General features: G+C 37.7%; 2 non-coding genes across 2 annotated transcripts; both read right to left on the bottom strand.

Annotated features, from left to right (window-relative positions):
• Window positions 1-274: 274 nt before the first annotated feature.
• Window positions 275-381, bottom strand: LOC131179707 (small nucleolar RNA R71). The gene has a single exon (XR_009148594.1). It is a non-coding gene; the product is annotated as a small nucleolar RNA R71 (small nucleolar RNA).
• A 12,914-nt stretch (window positions 382-13,295) lies between these two features.
• LOC131179706 (small nucleolar RNA R71) lies at window positions 13,296-13,402 on the bottom strand. The gene has a single exon (XR_009148593.1). It is a non-coding gene; the product is annotated as a small nucleolar RNA R71 (small nucleolar RNA).
• Between the last annotated feature and the right edge of the window lie 9,008 nt (window positions 13,403-22,410).

Below are 22,410 nucleotides of genomic sequence, written 5' to 3'. Positions count from 1 at the left end.
GGATTTTGGAGTTCTTCAAATGATTCAAAATTCTCAATTTGGGGGTCATCCTTCTGAAAATCCACACACACATCTGAAGAAGTTTGCTATGATCTGTGACATGCAAAAACAACCTGGAGTGTCTGATGATGCAGCAAGATTGAAGCTATTCCCATTCTCTTTGAAAGATAGAGCATTGGATTGGCTTGATTCTTTACCTCACAACTCCATTACAAATTGGGAGCAACTCACTGATGCATTTCTTGCACAATATTTTCCACCTGGAAAAACTCAAGAATTGAGGAATCAAATGACAGCCTTCAGACCAAGAGAAGATGAAACTCTCTATGAGTCATGGATGAGATGGAAGGAATTAGAGAGATTATGCCCACATCATGCCATTCCAAAATGGATGATAAATCAGAATTTTTACACAAATGTCACTCCTGCAATCGGAGGATTATTGATGCTCAAACAGGAGGAGAATTTATTATGAAGCATGAAGATGAAGCTTATGAGCTATTGGAGAAAATTGCAAAGAATACTCATCTTTGGAGTAGTCCAAGAGGACCAGCTCCAACTCAAAAAAGGCAAGCTGCTGGGATGTAAGATCTTGATCCATTCAATATGATTAATGCAAAGTTTGATGCACTTACTAATGTTTTGGCTAAGAAGATGGAAGACTTGAGTATGTTGGTTAGTTCATCATCATCAGCTGGAAGTTCACAACAAGTTGCTTATGCAGAGGAACTACCAGGTGTGGAGTAGATTATGGAGAATAAGCGAGATATGTTAGTAATTATGGAAACAAGCAAATGGGAATTCTTATTCTCAAACTTACAATCCAAATTGGAGTAATCATCACAACTTTTCATGGGGAAATAAGCAAAGACAAGTTCCAAATCGAATTTTCAACCACAACAGCGACAAGGAGTTCCATATCAGCAAAATAGGCAACCATTGCCTAATTTTCACAGAAAAATATGAATCCTCCACCAAAGCAAAGAAGAACAAAATTCCACCATCAAGCTTTATTGCAATGATTCTTGCTAACCAAAATAAGCATGATGAGGAGATGAGAGAGATGAAACCAAGGCTAGAACAGATGCAAACACATAAGAATCTTTGGAAAATCAGATTGCACAACAAGCATCTTCCTCAAGTGCCAAGTCTTTCGGAAAACTACCAAGTCAACCAGAAAACCCAAGAGAGCAGTGTCAAGCTATTACTTTAAGAAGTGGGAAAGTTATAAATGATGAGAAGAGTGAAAATAGTGAGAATGCAGAAAATGGGAAAGAAACTGATGAGAGTGAAAAACAAGAGAATGTAGAAAAATGTAAAGAGGAAATTGAAGAGAGGGAAGAGAAGTATATACCTCCTGAGCCCTACAAGCCACAACTTCCCTTTCCACAAAGATTTCAAAAAGCCAAGCTTGATAAGCAATTTGGGAAGTTCTTAGAGGTTTTGAAGAAGCTTTACATAAATGTGCCATTTGTTGATGCTCTTTCACAAATGCCCTCTTATGCAAAATTCTTGAAAGAAATTCTCTCAAACAAGAGGAAACTTGAAGATGATGAAACTGTAGCTTTGACAGAAGAATGTAGTGCTATCCTCCAAAGGAAACTTCCTCCAAAGCTCAAGGATCCAGAGAGTTTTTCAATTCCATGCCACATTGGGGAATCATGTTCTACAAAAGCTTTATGTGATTTAGGGGCTAGTGTTAGCCTCATGCCCCTCTCAATTTATGAGAAGCTCAATATGGGAGATCTAAAGCCAACCCATATTTCTCTTCAGTTAGCTGACAGATCAATCAAGTATCCTGAAGGGATTTTGGAGAATGTGCCTCTGAAGGTTGGAAAGTTATATATACCTGTTGATTTTGTCATCTTGGACATGGAGGAAGATTTTAATATTCCAATTATCTTAGGAAGGCCTTTCCTGGCTACAGCTGGTGCTTTGATTGACGTGAAAGGAGAAAAATTGACTCTTAGGGTTGGTGAAGAGCAATTGGTTTTCAATATTAATAACACTATGAAGAAGCATCATTCTGAAGCTGATACTTGCTTGAGAGTTGATATTATTGATGAGCTGGTTGAAGAACACTTCAGAAAGAAATATCCAGAAGATCCACTTGAAAATTGCTTGGTTCATGGAGGAGGCATAGACTATGACAACCCTCATGTGGCTGCATATGCTCAACACTTAGAGGGAAGTCCACCATTCATTTCTGCTCCAGTTTTTCAACTCACACAAAAGGAAAAAGTCGAATTTAAGCAATCATCATTCAAGGAAGAAGATGCACCTAAGGTAGAACTTAAGCAACTTCCTTCCCAGCTCAGGTATGAATTTCTTGGCACTAATAACACTTATCCAGTAATTGTAAATGCAAACTTGAGTACCTTAGAGGCTGATAAGTTGTTAAGAGTGTTGAGACAATTTAGGAAAGTCTTAGGATACACCATAGATGACATTAAGGGAATAAGCCCACACTTTTGCATGCATAGAATCATTTTGGAAGAAAATTGTAAACCATCTATTGAACATCAAAGGAGGTTGAAAGAAGTTGTTAAAAAGGAAATTTTGAAGTTGCTTGATGCAGGGATCATATACCCTATCTCATATAGTACTTGGGTGAGCCCAGTACATGTTGTCCCAAAAAAGGGTGGAATGACAGTTGTCAAAAATGAAAATAATGAATTAATTCCCACCAGAACAGTAACTAGTTGGCGAATGTGCATAGATTACAGAAAATTAAATGTTGCCACTAGAAAAGATCATTTTCCACTTCCCTTCATTGATCAGATGTTAGAAAGACTGGCTAGGCATTCTTACTTTTGCTATTTAGATGGATATTCAGGTTTTTTTCAAATCCCTATCCATCCAAATGATCAAGAGAAAACCACTTTTACTTGTCCATATGAAACCTTTGCTTATAGGAGGATGCCATTTGGGTTGTGTAATGCACCAGCCACTTTTCAAAGGTGCATGATGGCAATCTTCTCAGATTTCATTGAAGACATAATGGAGGTTTTTATGGACGATTTTTCTGTTTATGGATCTTCATTTGACATATGCTTGGCTAACCTTTCTAAAGTTTTGCAGCGATGTGCAGATACTGACCTTGTGTTAAATTGGGAAAAGTGTCATTTCATGGTTCAGGAAGGGATAGTGCTTGGACATTTGGTGTCTAACAGAGGAATAGAGGTTGATAAAGCCAAAGTTGAAGTGATAGAGAAGATGGCTCCTCCTACCAATGTCAAAGGAATTCGAAGTTTTCTAGGACATGCCGGGTTCTACAGACGCTTTATCAAGGATTTTTCTAAAATAGCCAAACCTTTGTCTAATTTGTTAAGTAATGACACACCATTTGTATTTGACCAAGAGTGTTTGGATGCCTTTTGCAGGTTGAAGCAAGCTCTTATCACTGCACCAATCATGCAACCACCTGATTGGAGCCTACCTTTTAAAATTATGTGTGATGCTAGTAACTATGCAATTGGAGCTGTTCTTGGTCAAAGAAAGGACAAAAAGGCTTATGCTATTTATTATGCTAGTAGAACACTAGATGAGGCTCAAACAAATTATGGAACAACTGAAAAGGAATTTTTAGCAATTGTCTTTGCATTGGAAAAATTCAGACCTTACATTATTGACTCAAAGGTGGTTATATTTTCAGATCATGCAGCCATCAGGTATTTGCTCCGTAAAAAGGAGGCTAAACTTAGGCTCATTAGGTGGATTCTGATGTTACAAGAGTTTGATTTGGAGATTAGAGATAAGAAGGGAGCTGAAAATGTAGTTGCTGATAATCTTAGTAGGCTGAAATTGGATGATGAAGAATTGGATGAAATCCCTATTGATGAGTTTTTCTTGGATGAACAACTTTTCTCTCTTGTTGCTAAACTACCTTGGTATGCAGACTTTGTGAATTATCCATCTTGTGGAGTTTTACCTCTAGGTATGACATGTCAACAAAAGAAAAAGTTTTTGCATGAAGTGAAATTTTATAGATGGGATGATCCTTTACTCTTTAGGAGATGCTGTGATGGTTTAATAAGGAGGTGTATTCCTGAAGAGGAGATACAGAGTATTATGCATCATTGCCATGCTTCTGATTATGGAGGACATTTTGGAATCTCTAAAACAGCTAGTAAAATTTTGCAAGCTGGTTTCTTTTGGCCAAATCTTTTTAAGGATGTGAGGAAATTTGTGTTGGACTGTGATAAATGTCAAAGGAGTGGAAATTTGTCAAAAAGAGATCAAATGCCCCTAAATAATATTCTTGAAGTGGAATTATTCGATGTTTGGGGAATAGATTTTATGGGGCCATTTCCTCTTTCATATGGTAATAGATACATCTTAGTTGGGGTTGACTATGTGTCAAAGTGGGTGGAAGCTATTGCAACTCCAACTAATGATGCTAGAGTGGTAGTGAAATTCTTGAAGAAATTTGTCTTGAGCAGATTTGGAGCTCCTAGGGCTGTAATTAGTGATGGGGGTTCCCATTTTTGCAATAAGCAATTTGAGAGCTTAATGAGGAAGTATGGTGTAGTGCACAAGATAGCTACCCCATACCACCCTCAAACTTCAGGACAAGTTGAAATTTCTAACAGAGAGCTCAAGCATATTTTGGAGAAAACAGTGAACAATTCTCGGAAAGATTGGTCTATCAAACTAGATGATGCTTTATGGGCATATAGGACTGCCTACAAAACCCCTATAGGAACTACTCCCTTTAGGTTGGTGTATGGTAAGTCTTGTCATTTACCTGTGGAGCTAGAACATAAAGCATATTGGGCCATTCAGACCTTGAATTTTGATCTTAAGCAAGCTGGTGAAAAGAGACTATTGCAACTTAATGAGCTTGAGGAACTGAGGATGGATGCTTATGAAAGTGCCCGTATTTACAAAGAAATAACTAAAGTTTGGCATGATAAGCATCTTAGAAAAAAGGAATTCAAAGAAGGTGATTTAGTTTTGTTGTTCAACTCAAGATTGAAATTGTTCCCTGGAAAACTTAAGTCAAGGTGGACTGGTCCATATAGAGTTTCTAAGGTTTTCCCTTATGGAGCAATTGAAATTTGGAGTGAAAAATCTGGGAATTTTAAGGTCAATGGGCATAGATTGAAACATTACATAACTGGAGACCCAATAATAGGAGCAAGCTGTTACAAGCTCTCCAATCCCTCACCTCTTTTCAGTGAAATTCATGAAAAGTCCAGCTAAGGACTATAAATTAGCCCTCTTGGGAGGCATCCCAAGTCCTTTTATTTTTATTTTGCTGATTTACTTTTACTTTCATTACTTTTGTTTTTATCTTGAATCTCCCCAAATTCAATTTTTGACATTTGTTGAATTTTGTCCCTTGTAGATGTATTTCAATGGAGGAAGGTTGGTGAACTGCTGGGGAGTGACCCTTAACCTGAAATTATGTTCTTTAAATCTCCTACAAATTGATTGATTTTTGCTGCATAACCAGTGCAGGGTCTGCTACCTGGTTTATGCAAAGAGGAAAAATGAAATCTGCAGCAAGGAAAGGTCTGCAGCAAGGAAAGGTCTGCAGCAGATGAATTATGTCCTTGGGTTGCTACCCGGTTTATGCAGAGCAAAAAAATGACATTCTGCAGCAAAGAGGGTGTCTGCAGTAGATGGCTTATGTTCTTGGTGAGGTTGGGTGTGTAAATTTTTAATATTTGTGCTTATAATGTTAATATGGTGGTAAGTGAGTCATTTTTTGCAGTTTTGAGTTTATTTGGGTTGTGGGGTTCAAGGTAGGTATGGTGCATTTTCTTGGCAAAACTTGGAGAGTTCATTTCATCATTTGTGAATAGATGCAACTTTATGCAGATTTTATTGAGTTTTAATGTGCTAAATGTTGATTTGCAGAATTTGAGTCAAAATGGCATAGTTCTCAAAGGTCTTTTATGTAGGATCCATTTCTACATGCTTGTGTGATGCATTTTTGATGAACTTTGTATATATTGATGTGTTTTTGGTGAAAATTTCTCATGGTTTATGCTTCATAGAATTATATTTCCTCATTCTAGGGTATTTTTCACACTTGCAAATCATGTTCCATTGCAATCTTAATCTTGTTGAATTGTGCATAAGCAACTGCATAGCTTATGCAATCCTGCATAACCACAATTTTTGCCATTTTCATCCCTGTTGCAAAGTGCATGAGAAGAATGCATAGCTTATGCAACTCTGCATAACCTCATTTTGTCAAATTTCATATCTGTCAAAATTTGCATAAGGTGAGTGCATGACTTATGCACATTTGCATAACTTCAAATTCTGCATTTTCTCTCTCTGCCGAAGTCTGCATAAGGAGGGTGCATAACTTATGCACTTCCGCATGACCAAAAACTCTGAATCTCCAAACTTGCCGAGGGGTGCATAAGCAGAGTGCATAACTTATGCACTTCTGCATAACCAGAAACTCCAAAAATTCAAACCTGCCGAGGGGTGCATAAGCAGAGTGCATGACTTATGCACTTCTGCATGACCAATCAAAAATTCAAACTGAGGGTGCATGCATACGCAGAGTGCATAGCTTATGCACTTCTGCATGACCTCACACTCTGAATCTCAAAACCCACCGAAGAGTGCATAAGCAGAGTGCATAGCTTATGCACAACTACATGACCACCAACCCCAAACACCAAAATCTGAGACTGCATGAGCGAGTGCATGACCTATGCACTACGCATAACCACCTTCCATAACAATCAGAACCCACCGAAACATGCATAAGCAGAGTGCATGACTTATGCACTTCTGCATAACCACGTTTTCCAAACACCAAAACCCACCGAAATGTGCATAAGGAGAGTGCATGACTTATGCACAACTGCATGACCACTAACCCAAGATTTCAAAACTTGTCGAACAGTGCATAAGGACAGTGCATGACTTATGCACTTGTGCATGAGCTATTTCTCTGAAGTTCAAATCATTCTGAAACATGTATAAAAGAGTGCACAGGTTATGCATAAATCACTTTTCACTTATGCAGTTTCTACATAAACCCGATTCAAATCAAATTTCTTTTCGGCAATTCTCTCTTCCCTCCTCCACCTCCCGATATCCCTGCTCACCCCTTTTCCCCCACGACCTCAATTCCAGCATACCCTTTTTCTCCACTCGCATTCTCGTCGGATAAACCCTAACTTCTCCCTGCATTCTCATTTCCGCCCTCACCTCCTCCATCCTCTCCATCGGCAATGGAGTCGCCTCCCCATTCTCGTCCAACTTCTCCTCTCGAAGTCTCGCCATTGTCAACGATACCTCCCAATGCCGATTCCCTTCCACAAGCAACACCCCCACCACCTCCCACAACCACGTACAAACGAAAAATCCGGTCGAAATCTGTGCGACCCATGTCCTCTGCCCCTCCTCTATCCAAACGCAAAGAACCACCCACCCCATTGTCGGAACCACCACCCAAAAAGCCAAAAACTCCAGCCTCCACACCCTCTTCCAGCAAAAAGTCAATTTCAGTAGCTTCACAGGTATCAAAGCTACCTTGGCCTCTTCCTGATACAATTCAAAAGGCAGCTTTTAAGAGACTCAAGGATAGGAGGGTACAACCCACTAGGTATATTTCTGTCGATTCTCTACAATCTCTTGGTTTATTTGACAATGTAGTTGCATAACTTGATGGTATGGGTTGGATGGAATTTGTGCATAAGCAGGAGATAGTTTATCCAACTCTAGTTTTGGAGTTTATTTCTTCATTCTCTGCTACCCTCAAATTGCATGATGTAGACCATAAGCCAATTATGAAATTTAGATGTTTGGGGCAAAATAGAGAGCTGTCATTGGACCAATTTCATAGCATTTTTGGTTTTGCAATTGATGGGTTATTTCGGGTGCCACATACTGGAGTAGAGGTAGCCAACAAGGGTATTTGGAATGCTGCCCAATTTTGGAGAATTATCACAAACCAACCCCAAACTTTCTCTGCTGGAAGATCAAAAACCTCCCAAATACTTGACCCTGCACTTAGGCTTATTCATAGGCTGATTGCTAGCACCATATTGGGCAGAGGGACTAGTTCAGTCTTTGGGAAATCTGAATTATTTATGTTACGGTGTGCATTTCACAAGGTCAAGGTTTCTCCTGGTTATTTCTTTTGTGAGCATGTGTTGCATATTGCCACAAAATCCATAGGTGACATTGTCTTGGGTGGGCTCATAACAGTTATAGCCAAGCATTTTGGTTTTAGTCCTGAAGAGCACCAAATACCAGCACTTGTGGACACCTTATATTTTGATGCTGCACACCTATCTAAAAGCAGGTTCGATTTGCCACATTCGATATTGCACAACTGCGTGGCCAGGCCCATTGCACAACCAGAAGCCCAACCTTTCCCATCAGTCCCACAGCACTCTACTGACACTACCCCACCCCCTCAGCCTGCACAGGACACCCCAGCAGCCTCTGCTCAGCCCATACCTCCTACAGCTGAACCTTCCTCATCCACAGCCCCTCCTGCATTCAACACTAAAGCCTTATTCACCTATCTTGAAAGGCTTAGTGATGATATATACTTTGTGGATAGGAAGCTTGACACTGGTCTTGATACACTCAAGGATCGTCATGATCACCTATTTGACCTTGTCATGGAAACCAGGCACAAGCAGAAAGAATTGAAGGAGATGGTGAAGCAACTCGTGATCTTTCTGGGCATGCCACCCCCACCTCCATCACCTCCTCCAGCACCATCATTTCGACAGCAGGCAGCAGCCACCAGCCCCTTAGCAACATCCTTGGATAAGGGCAAAACAATAGAACTAGATTAGTATTTGTTTTACTTTTGTTCCAACTTGTAGGACTTTTCCTTTGTAAATATGTTCAAACATTTATAGTTTGTTTTGAATTATGTTTGTTTGTTTTGAATTAGTTTGTTTTAAATTCTGTTTTTCTTGAAGTTTCATTGGATAGCTATTACATTAGTTTTCTTTGATTTTCATTGCACTTATTGCCCTTCTGTACATATTTGCCCATACTCTGTATATATTTCAATGCTTCTACTGCTGGTTGTACATTTCCCCTTGCTAATCATCATGCAGCAGCTTATGCATAACTGCACAGGCTGTATTCCCCTTATGTAAATGTCCTGCATAGCCTATGTAACCCATATTGCCACTCATGCAGAACCGCACGGCTTATGCACCCTACTTATGCACATGTTCTGGACAGCACTTAACTCTGCATAACCTGTGCAGCTTCTTATGCATCCCTTTATATCTTGAATTCTCCTCTGCCCCATACCAGGTAACTCTTTCTTTTTGCTCTTATTCTTTACAATTCCTGGTAATTACTATTTGCTTTGACTTTTGATAATGCACTACTTGAGACATTGAGGACAATGTCCAATTTTGAGTTTGGGGGTGCACATTTTGATTTTTGGCTTTATTTTTTCACATTTTGAGTATAGGAGCATCTCATCCCATTCCATTTACATATATTGTAAATATTTTACATATACATCCATACATACACACATTACACATTCACATACACATTATACATCACATTGCACACATTGCATACAAATAGACTTCCTCCATTTAGTTAATGCATCACTCATTTTTAGGAATCATGCATCATGCATTAAATTTTTTTGCCAAATCCCTTGAGTATTGAAAAGTTGGCTATGAGAGTGATTTGACTTACCTTTAGTTGGGTTTGTGGATTGAAAGTTTCCTAAGAGGTGCAAAGTTTTGAAGTGTTATCCCTTGCCTATATCTTCTTAGCCAAAAAGCCACCCAACTAGTCATTTGGAGATGGAAGTGTTTAGAGGGAGTTATTGGATATAAGGTAGTCAAATGATATCTCACCAATCCTAGAACAAATTTTCTAAACCTTTCAAGGCGAAATACCAGCTTATACTTGAAAAGAGAGATGATTAGGCATTCTTTGATTTAAACCTTCTCATTTTAAACCTTTGGCCTTTTTCCTAATTAAAATTAACCCTTGCAAACCCCTTTGAACCTTTTTATTCCTAATTTTTCTTGAAACCCTTATTTATACCTAGCCAATGAACCAAACACTCCAACCATTTTCATGAGAATAATATTGAATATTAGGTACACTTTCTAAAAAATAATAATAAAAATAAAAATAAAAAAAAGAAAAAAATATACAATAAAAGGAAGAAGAAGTGCTTGTCATATTGTAAAAGTGCTAGTATATGTGCTTTTCACTATTGCCATTCAAAATGAAAGAAATCCACCCAAATTATTAAAAGAAATGAGTTTGGGGGTGGCACTTTTAGGGACAATCAACAAAAGAAAATGCAAAATACAAGTTTAAAGTATCAAAATGTCCCTCCATTTTTATGTGCTTTGCTAGCACTTGACAATTCTCATTGTGTACTTCTCTCCTCCATATATATATAAAAAAAAATTATAATAAAATAAGAAGTGTACCTTATGTTGTTAAGATTGGAAATATTCTCATGCTTTGAATCCTTTTTACCCATTTTTCTTCTTAGCCTCATTTTTGAACCCCATGGCCCCATTACATCCCTAAAAAGACCTTTGATCTCTTGATAGTATTTGCTATATTAGTGGAGATAGGAGTAGGGAATTTGCCTATGGGATTGGAAAATTATCCATTCATTCATTTAATTCCATCATTCTATATAGAGACACTTTGACTATTGATTGTTCTAGAATTCCTTTTGAGCATGACTCTCTCTTTTGATTGGTTGGTTTGGGGATTTTGAATGATAATTGACTTGATGGCTTAGCGGTGAAAGCTTGGATAAGCATTAGATTCTTTGCATTTTGAAGGATGGGTATATGGATTGTTGGTATGGCTAAAGGTGTGTTAAGTTACTTTAATAGGTGATTTTCATAGCTCTTTGGATAAGGCAACCCTAAAAAAAATTTTTTGCATCACATTCTAAAGTTTGCTTGAGGACAAGCAAAAGCTTGAGTTTGGGGGTATTTGATGCATACATTTTGCATAGTCATTTAGGTCTAATTTCATAGCTATTTTATTCTATTATTAGTTATTTTTTAGCTAATTTCATTAGTTAATTAGTTAGTTTTCCATAATTATCGATTTTGGATTAATTTGTATCTTTTACTTTGTTTTGTAGGAAAAATGGTGTTTTTGAAGGACTGAAGAGAAATTTTGCCATTGAGGAGTGACTTCTACAGCCAAAGATGTCAAAAACAAGTTTTCAAGCTGAAATATGCATTGACCAAATTGTGCATAACTTGCCGCATAAGCTATGCAGATCTGCATAAGGAGAAAAATCACTGTTCCAATACCTGCCGAAATCTGCATAAGGAGACTGCATAGCCTATGCACATTCTCGCCTCCCTTATGCACCTTCACGGAATTGTGCATAGCCTATGCACCAAGTCATGCGATTTCGCATAAGTGAACGAGAATCGGTAAAAGCGCATAAGGGACTGCATAACTTATGCAGTCCACTTATGCAGTCCCATAAAGAGTTCATTAATGAGCTGGCAGAAGATTCCCTCAGATAATTCCTCCTAGAACATACCATTTTAGGGCTCCATGTCAGAAAAATGCTATAAATAGTCTCATTTTCCCATTTTAGAGAGGGGGACAAGGAGCAGAAAAGGAAAGGAGAAGAGAGGCAGAATTTGAGGAGTCACTTTCACCTTCCACACCATTTTCAACCAAGATTTGCAGATTTCTTTCTTTCCTTACATTTTTCTACATTTCTAGTGTTTAATTTCTTATTCCTTAGCTTAGATTAAAGCTTTATTTCCATTTAAACTCAATATATCTTGTAAGCATTATGGATAGTGAGTAGTTTTACCTTTGATTCTGGAGTAAGGGTTGTAATATTTGAGATATTTTGTGGATTTTGATTGGGTAATCCATATTTTGTGGTCTTAATGAGTTTTATTCATTTCTTGTGTGCTTAATGACATGCTTAGTGTAGGATCCCATTAAGTGATGTTCTTAATCCATGGTTGAAGCACCGAAAGAAGAAGGCCTTATGATAGATAATCAAGAAATTGGACTTAATTAACTTAGACCTAGAAATAGGCTAAGGATTAAGAGGATTCACAGATTAATTAAAGAACTTAATGGGTCTTAATTAATTCTAACTCCACGAAAGTAGGATTAGTTTGATTAAGGCACTCTTTGTCTCACTCGAAAGGGAATTCAAAGGATTTAAGAATTAATCTCCTTAAAACCCATAAGTTTCATAAGATTGGATAACCAATTTAAAATCCCAAAATAGCTCGAATATGAAATCCCGAACTCCGGAATTGCCTTTTTACCATTGTTAATTTCTAATCTAATTTAATTACTTGCCATTTTGAATATTGCCATATTTGAACTTGCTTATTTCAATTTGATGCAATTTTAGTTTAATTAATACATTGTTGAATAGATTATTAATTTTGCATACATAGATTTCACATTCTCAATACCCATTAATTCATTACTTTAATTTCAAAAATATTTCAATTTACTCAACTTTTTATATCAAAAATTCAATCATTAACACAACTCCTCGTGGGAACGATATCTTTTCTATACTACTTGTACGACCCGTGCACTTGCGGCAGGGACGCATCAAGTTTTTGGCGCCGTTGCCGGGGAGTTGTTTGTTTAAGATTGAATTCTTGATTATTTTAGTTGTTTTTAGTTTTATTTTTGTTATCTTTTCATTTTGTGTTTGTTTGTTATTTTTCAGGTACTTTTAATCTTTTATGAGAAGAGCTAGAAGCACAAGTGACACATCCTTATTGTTTAATCCTGAAATTGAGAAATTTTGTAAGGCCAATAAGAAAGAAACCAGAAAAAGAAAAGAAGCCTTGAGAGAAACTGAATTAGAAGAAGTCATGGCTGATGAACGAATGAGAATTGGTGTTAATGCTGGAAATGATCAAAACAATGAAAATGCAGCCCAAGGTGAAGAAGTTGTTAATGCTAATGTGCCTAGGGGAAGTATGATGGATCATGCTTTTCCTCGTTTTGATGACTTGAGAGAGAGCATAGCAAGACCAAGAATTGATGCAAATAGTTACAAGATGGATTTTGGAGTTCTTCAAATGATTCAAAATTCTCAATTTGGGGGTCATCCTTCTGAAAATCCACACACACATCTGAAGAAGTTTGCTATGATCTGTGACATGCAAAAACAACCTGGAGTGTCTGATGATGCAGCAAGATTGAAGCTATTCCCATTCTCTTTGAAAGATAGAGCATTGGATTGGCTTGATTCTTTACCTCACAACTCCATTACAAATTGGGAGCAACTCACTGATGCATTTCTTGCACAATATTTTCCACCTGGAAAAACTCAAGAATTGAGGAATCAAATGACAGCCTTCAGACCAAGAGAAGATGAAACTCTCTATGAGTCATGGATGAGATGGAAGGAATTAGAGAGATTATGCCCACATCATGCCATTCCAAAATGGATGATAAATCAGAATTTTTACACAAATGTCACTCCTGCAATCAGAGGGATTATTGATGCTCAAACAGGAGGAGAATTTATTATGAAGCATGAAGATGAAGCTTATGAGCTATTGGAGAAAATTGCAAAGAATACTCATCTTTGGAGTAGTCCAAGAGGACCAGCTCCAACTCAAAAAAGGCAAGCTGCTGGGATGTATGATCTTGATCCATTCAATATGATTAATGCAAAGTTTGATGCACTTACTAATGTTTTGGCTAAGAAGATGGAAGACTTGAGTATGTTGGTTAGTTCATCATCATCAGCTGGAAGTTCACAACAAGTTGCTTATGCAGAGGGAACTACCAGCTGTGGAGTAGATTATGGAGAACAAGCAGCATATGTTAGTAATTATGGAAACAAGCAAATGGGGAATTCTTATTCTCAAACTTACAATCCAAATTGGAGGAATCATCCCAACTTTTCATGGGGAAATCAGCAAAGTCAAGTTCCAAATCAGAATTTTCAACCACAACAGCAGCAAGGAGTTCCATATCAGCAAAATAGGCAACCATTGCCTAATTTTCAGCAGAAAAATATGAATCCTCCACCAAAACAGCAAGAACAAAATTCCACCACTGAAGCTTTATTGCAACAGATTCTTGCTAACCAAAATAAGCATGATGAGGAGATGAGAGAGATGAAACCAAGGCTAGAACAGATGCAAACACATAACAGAATGCTGGAAAATCAGATTGCACAACAAGCATCTTCCTCAAGTGCCAAGTCTTTTGGAAAACTACCAAGTCAACCAGAAAACCCAAGAGAGCAGTGTCAAGCTATTACTTTAAGAAGTGGGAAAGTTATAAATGATGAGAAGAGTGAAAATAGTGAGAATGCAGAAAATGGGAAAGAAACTGATGAGAGTGAAAAACAAGAGAATGTAGAAAAATGTAAAGAGGAAATTGAAGAGAGGGAAGAGAAGTATATATCTCCTGAGCCCTACAAGCCACAACTTCCCTTTCCACAAAGATTTCAAAAAACCAAGCTTGATAAGCAATTTGGGAAGTTCTTAGAGGTTTTGAAGAAGCTTTACATAAATGTGCCATTTGTTGATGCTCTTTCACAAATGCCCTCTTATGCAAAATTCTTGAAAGAAATTCTCTCAAACAAGAGGAAACTTGAAGATGATGAAACTGTAGCTTTGACAGAAGAATGTAGTGCTATCCTCCAAAGGAAATTTCCTCCAAAGCTCAAGGATCCAGAGAGTTTTTCAATTCCATGCCACATTGGGGAATCATGTTCTACAAAAGCTTTATGTGATTTAGGGGCTAGTGTTAGCCTCATGCCCCTCTCAATTTATGAGAAGCTCAATATGGGAGATCTAAAGCCAACCCATATTTCTCTTCAGTTAGCTGACAGATCAATCAAGTATCCTGAAGGGATTTTGGAGAATGTGCCTCTGAAGGTTGGAAAGTTCTATATACCTGTTGATTTTGTCATCTTGGACATGGAGGAAGATTTTAATATTCCAATTATCTTAGGAAGGCCTTTCCTGGCTACAGCTGGTGCTTTGATTGACGTGAAAGGAGAAAAATTGACTCTTAGGGTTGGTGAAGAGCAATTGGTTTTCAATATTAATAACACTATGAAGAAGCATCATTCTGAAGCTGATACTTGCTTGAGAGTTGATATTATTGATGAGCTGGTTGAAGAACACTTCAGAAAGAGATATCCGGAAGATCCACTTGAAAATTGCTTGGTTCATGGAGGAGGCATAGACTATGACAACCCTCATGTGGCTGCATATGCTCAACACTTAGAGGGAAGTCCACCATTCATTTCTGCTCCAGTTTTTCAACTCACACAAAAGGAAAAAGTCGAATTTAAGCAATCATCATTCAAGGAAGAAGATGCACCTAAGGTAGAACTTAAGCAACTTCCTTCCCAGCTCAGGTATGAATTTCTTGGCACTAATAACACTTATCCAGTAATTGTAAATGCAAACTTGAGTACCTTAGAGGCTGATAAGTTGTTAAGAGTGTTGAGACAATTTAGGAAAGTCTTAGGATACACCATAGATGACATTAAGGGAATAAGCCCACACTTTTGCATGCATAGAATCATTTTGGAAGAAAATTGTAAACCATCTATTGAACATCAAAGGAGGTTGAAAGAAGTTGTTAAAAAGGAAATTTTGAAGTTGCTTGATGCAGGGATCATATACCCTATCTCATATAGTACTTGGGTGAGCCCAGTACATGTTGTCCCAAAAAAGGGTGGAATGACAGTTGTCAAAAATGAAAATAATGAATTAATTCCCACCAGAACAGTAACTAGTTGGCGAATGTGCATAGATTACAGAAAATTAAATGTTGCCACTAGAAAAGATCATTTTCCACTTCCCTTCATTGATCAGATGTTAGAAAGACTGGCTAGGCATTCTTACTTTTGCTATTTAGATGGATATTCAGGTTTTTTTCAAATCCCTATCCATCCAAATGATCAAGAGAAAACCACTTTTACTTGTCCATATGAAACCTTTGCTTATAGGAGGATGCCATTTGCAGGTTGAAGCAAGCTCTTATCACTGCACCAATCATGCAACCACCTGATTGGAGCCTACCTTTTAAAATTATGTGTGATGCTAGTAACTATGCAATTGGAGCTGTTCTTGGTCAAAGAAAGGACAAAAAGGCTTATGCTATTTATTATGCTAGTAGAACACTAGATGAGGCTCAAACAAATTATGGAACAACTGAAAAGGAATTTTTAGCAATTGTCTTTGCATTGGAAAAATTCAGACCTTACATTATTGACTCAAAGGTGGTTATATTTTCAGATCATGCAGCCATCAGGTATTTGCTCCGTAAAAAGGAGGCTAAACCTAGGCTCATTAGGTGGATTCTGATGTTACAAGAGTTTGATTTGGAGATTAGAGATAAGAAGGGAGCTGAAAATGTAGTTGCTGATAATCTTAGTAGGCTGAAATTGGATGATGAAGAATTGGATGAAATCCCTATTGATGAGTTTTTCTTGGATGAACAACTTTTCTCTCTTGTTGCTAAACTACCTTGGTATGCAGACTTTGTGAATTATCCATCTTGTGGAGATTTACCTCTAGGTATGACATGTCAACAAAAGAAAAAGTTTTTGCATGAAGTGAAATTTTATAGATGGGATGATCCTTTACTCTTTAGGAGATGCTGTGATGGTTTAATAAGGAGGTGTATTCCTGAAGAGGAGATACAGAGTATTATGCATCATTGCCATGCTTCTGATTATGGAGGACATTTTGGAATCTCTAAAGCAATAGTAAAATTTTGCAAGCTGGTTTCTTTTGGCCAAATCTTTTTAAGGATGTGAGGAAATTTGTGTTGGACTATGATAAATGTCAAAGGAGTGGAAATTTGTCAAAAAGAGATCAAATGCCCCTAAATAATATTCTTGAAGTGGAATTATTCGATGTTTGGGGAATAGATTTTATGGGGCCATTTCCTCTTTCATATGGTAATAGATACATCTTAGTTGGGGTTGACTATGTGTCAAAGTGGGTGGAAGCTATTGCAACTCCTACTAATGATGCTAGAGTGGTAGTGAAATTCTTGAAGAAATTTGTCTTGAGCAGATTTGGAGCTCTAGGCTGTAATTAGTGATGGGGGTTCCCATTTTTGCAATAAGCAATTTGAGAGCTTAATGAGGAAGTATGGTGTAGTGCACAAGATAGCTACCCCATACCACCCTCAAACTTCAGGACAAGTTGAAATTTCTAATAGAGAGCTCAAGCATATTTTGGAGAAAACAGTGAACAATTCTCGGAAAGATTGGTCTATCAAACTAGATGATGCTTTATGGGCATATAGGACTGCCTACAAAACCCCTATAGGAACTACTCCCTTTAGGTTGGTGTATGGTAAGTCTTGTCATTTACCTGTGGAGCTAGAACATAAAGCATATTGGGCCATTCAGACCTTGAATTTTGATCTTAAGCAAGCTGGTGAAAAGAGACTATTGCAACTTAATGAGCTTGAGGAACTGAGGATGGATGCTTATGAAAGTGCCCGTATTTACAAAGAAATAACTAAAGTTTGGCATGATAAGCATCTTAGAAAAAAGGAATTCAAAGAAGGTGATTTAGTTTTGTTGTTCAACTCAAGATTGAAATTGTTCCCTGGAAAACTTAAGTCAAGGTGGACTGGTCCATATAGAGTTTCTAAGGTTTTCCCTTATGGAGCAATTGAAATTTAGAGTGAAAAATCTGGGAATTTTAAGGTCAATGGGCATAGATTGAAACATTACATAACTGGAGACCCAATAATAGGAGCAAGCTGTTACAAGCTCTCCAATCCCTCACCTCTTTTCAGTGAAATTCATGAAAAGTCCAGCTAAGGACTATGAATTAGCCCTCTTGGGAGGCATCCCAAGTCCTTTTATTTTTATTTTGCTGATTTACTTTTACTTTCATTACTTTTGTTTTTATCTTGAATCTCCCCAAATTCAATTTTTGACTTTTGTTGAATTTTGTCCCTTGTAGATGTATTTCAATGGAGGAAGGTTGGTGAACTGCTGGGGAGTGACCCTTAACCTGAAATTATGTTCTTTAAATCTCCTACAAATTGATTGATTTTTGCTGCATAACCAGCAAGGTGGTCCGCACCGGTTTATGCAGAGAGGAAAAATGAAATCTGCAGCAAGGAAAGGTCTGCAGCAGATGAATTATGTCCTTGGGTTGCTACCCGGTTTATGCATAGCAAAAAAATGACATTCTGCAAAGAAAGAGGGTGTCTCAGAGATGGCTTATGTTCTTGGTGAGGTTGGGTGTGTAAATTTTTAATATTTGTGCTTATAATGTTAATATGGTGGTAAGTGAGTCATTTTTTGCAGTTTTGAGTTTATTTGGGTTGTGGGGTTCAAGGTAGGTATGGTGCATTTTCTTGGCAAAACTTGGAGAGTTCATTTCATCATTTGTGAATAGATGCAACTTTATGCAGATTTTATTGAGTTTTAATGTGCTAAATGTTGATTTGCAGAATTTGAGTCAAAATGGCATAGTTCTCAAAGGTCTTTTATGTAGGATCCATTTCTACATGCTTGTGTGATGCATTTTTGATGAACTTTGTATATATTGATGTGTTTTTGGTGAAAATTTCTCATGGTTTATGCTTCATAGAATTATATTTCCTCATTCTAGAGTATTTTTCACACTTGCAAATCATGTTCCATTGCAATCTTAATCTTGTTGAATTGTGTATAAGCAACTGCATAGCTTATGCAATCCTGCATAACCACAATTTTTGCCATTTTCATCCCTGTTGCAAAGTGCATGAGAAGAGTGCATAGCTTATGCAACTCTGCATAACCTCATTTTGTCAAATTTCATATCTGTCAAAACTTGCATAAGGTGAGTGCATGACTTATGCACATTTGCATAACTTCAAATTCTGCATTTTCTCTCTCTGCCGAAGTCTGCATAAGGAGGGTGCATAACTTATGCACTTCCGCATGACCAAAAACTCTGAATCTCCAAACTTGCCGAGGGGTGCATAAGCAGAGTGCATAACTGATGCACTTCTGCATAACCAGAAACTCCAAAAATTCAAACCTTCCGAGGGGTGCATAAGCAGAGTGCATGACTTATGCACTTCTGCATGACCAGAAATCCAAAAATTCAAACCTGCCGAGGGGTGCATACGCAGAGTGCATAGCTTATGCACTTCTGCATGACCTCACACTCTGAATCTCAAAACCCACCGAAGAGTGCATAAGCAGAGTGCATAGCTTATGCACAACTACATGACCACCAACCCCAAACACCAAAATCTGCCGAGACCTGCATGAGCAGAGTGCATGACCTATGCACTTCTGCATAACCACCTTCCATAACAATCAGAACCCACCGAAACATGCATAAGCAGAGTGCATGACTTATGCACTTCTGCATAACCACGTTTTCCAAACACCAAAACCCACCGAAATGTGCATAAGGAGAGTGCATGACTTATGCACAACTGCATGACCACTAACCCAAGATTTCAAAACTTGCCGAACAGTGCATAAGGACAGTGCATGACTTATGCACTTGTGCATGAGCTATTTCTCTGAAGTTCAAATCATTCTGAAACATGTATAAAAGAGTGCACAGGTTATGCATAAATCACTTTTCACTTATGCAGTTTCTACACAAACCCGATTCAAATCAAATTTCTTTTCGGCAATTCTCTCTTCCCTCCTCCACCTCTCGATATCCCTGCTCACCCCTTTTCCCCCACGACCTCAATTCCGGCATACCCTTTTTCTCCCCTCGCATTCTCGTCGGATAAACCCTAACTTCTCCCTGCATTCTCATTTCCGCCCTCACCTCCTCCATCTTCTCCATCGGCAATGGAGTCGCCTCCCCATTCTCGTCCAACTTCTCCTCTCGAAGTCTCGCCATTGTCAACGATACCTCCCAATGCCGATTCCCCTCCACAAGCAACACCCCCACCACCTCCCACAACCACGTACAAATGAAAAATCTGGTCAAAATCTGTGCGACCCATGTCCTCTGCCCCTCCTCTATCCAAACGCAAAGAACCACCCACCCCATTGTCGGAACCACCACCCAAAAAGCCAAAAACTCCAGCCTCCACACCCTCTTCCAGCAAAAAGTCAATTTCAGTAGCTTCACAGGTATCAAAGCTACCTTGGCCTCTTCCTGATACAATTCAAAAGGCAGCTTTTAAGAGACTCAAGGATAGGAGGGTACAACCCACTAGGTATATTTCTGTCGATTCTCTACAATCTCTTGGTTTATTTGACAATGTAGTTGCATAACTTGATGGTATGTGTAACACCCCCGTTGTATAGCCTGGTATATTTCACTGTTCCGGTGACCGGTGTCGGTCCGGACAATTAATGGGATTAGGGCCACACTTAAGACAATTTGAGAAGCCATAAACACAAATAATGAGTAATGTTTAATTAGTTAACTATAAATAAGAAAAACAGAACATAAGAGGTTAAACGAGCCGAGAGTCACAAATGATGAGTGACCTCCTGAATGACTGCAAGTCATTCTAAACTCAAATTTCGAACCGTAAAAAGTGACGCTGGTCCTTAGGACCCTTATGAACACAAAGTGGAAAAGAAAACCACGAAAAGAACTTAAGCTACCAAATAATTAGGTCGAGGAGCCAAGAAATATTGGATTATTTGCAAACCGGGTTGAACCGGCGAGGGGCAATTTGGTCAATTGACCCCGAGAGCTGACTCCTGACCTAACTGTCAAATAAAATCGGAGAAAAGAAAATTTTGGAATCGATAATTAAATTAAAGAACTAATAGAAAAATAAATAGAAAAAAAAAGAGAAAAAGATAGAAAAGTCAAAGTTGATGACATCATTAATGATGTCATAAATAAATTTATTAAATATTTATTAAATTTGATATTTATGGTCTTCCATAGCAAAATAAATAAAAGAAACAAAAGAAAAAAAAAATTAAATTCATCATCTTCAAAAGGAAAAACGTGACTCACTCTTCCCTCTCACTTATTTCATCTTCCACCATGGATAAGTCTAACCAAGCTTTTGAAACCCTAAATTAAACATGCTTTCCCTAAAATTCTCCACATGAATTTCATTATTGCATCTTAAAGAGTATAGAAGAAGCATAAGAAAGCAAGAAGAAGAAGGAAGAAGAAGAACAAAAAGTGAAGATTTAAGGTTCACCTAAGGTTAGTATGCTAAACTCTTCATTTATCCATTCAAATGCACATGTGATGGTTGAAAGTGAGCTTAGAACTTGATTTAAATGAAACAAATATGGGGGAAGAATTAAACTGAAATTTTGGGCAGCTTGAGAGGAATATGATTTGCATGGATATGATACATTTGAATGAGTTTAGAAACCTTTCTTGGTTGAATGATTAGTATTAAAACCATTAAGTGTGATTAATTGCAAGAAAGTAGTGAAATTGATGAGTTAGGGTTTTAAATGCTAGGGTTGTGAACCAAATTTTGGGAAAAATGCATAAATGGCATGTTGGACTTATTTTGAAGTGAAATAATGGTCAATTATGACCAAATAAGTTGTGTGGGAATTATTGGAATAAAAATCAAATTCGTAGGTCAATGGTCATGCTGCTGGCAGCATGACCAAACCCACTTTGAAGGACCAAAACTCAAATTTTACAAGTCCAATTGATATGCCACCAATTGGAGATGAAAATAGACATAAAAGAGCACAATTTTCATTAAGGAACCATGGCCAAAAACTGACCAAAACTTGGTGAAACAATTGACCAAAGTGGATTGATTGCAGGCTGCCACTGCACTAAACTGACCAAATGAACAGTTTGGTCATAACTCGAGCTAGGTAGGTCACATTGACCTGAAATTTTACCAGAAATTAGATATGATATAGACCTAAAACTTTCATGAAGAACACCAACCCAAATTAGGCCATTAACCCTTTCAAAATCATTGAGCAAAATTAAATTACTGTACTGAGATTCTGCAAAATTTTCATTGAGCAGCAATGTTTGGATGGCTATAACTCTCTCTAGAAAACTCGGATTTAGGCGATTCTTGAACCGATGGAAACCTAAGACATAGTACAACATTTCATATGAAGAAAGTGAGACCAAATTATGAACTTAACTTGGTCAAATTATTAACCAAAATTGGACCAAAAATCTGCCAGCACTAAAATCTCAGTATGAACAGTACATGTGAACAGTAAACTTATTTTGGCCATAACTTGAGCTACAAAACTCCGATTGGGGTGATCCAAAAATGAGAATACACTTAAGACAATAAGGAACATTTTCTATGAAGGAAGTTTTGTCAAATTCCAACAGTAGATCGACCAATGGAACAGTATAACTTCGGAGAACCAAAAGCGAAAATTGGCAATTTTGCCAAAATGACCTAAGCTTTAAACAAATGACCAAAACCAACAAGTTTGGTGACCAAAATGTGGTATGTGGGTGAAGTTGGAGTTCCCATACCCATTAAGCCTTAGAAAGTCAATAATTTGAC

Source organism: Hevea brasiliensis, chromosome 4, assembly GCF_030052815.1.
Source record: "Hevea brasiliensis isolate MT/VB/25A 57/8 chromosome 4, ASM3005281v1, whole genome shotgun sequence".
In the NCBI taxonomy this organism is placed as follows: domain Eukaryota; kingdom Viridiplantae; phylum Streptophyta; class Magnoliopsida; order Malpighiales; family Euphorbiaceae; genus Hevea; species Hevea brasiliensis.
This window is presented reverse-complemented; position numbering and strand designations above follow the sequence as displayed.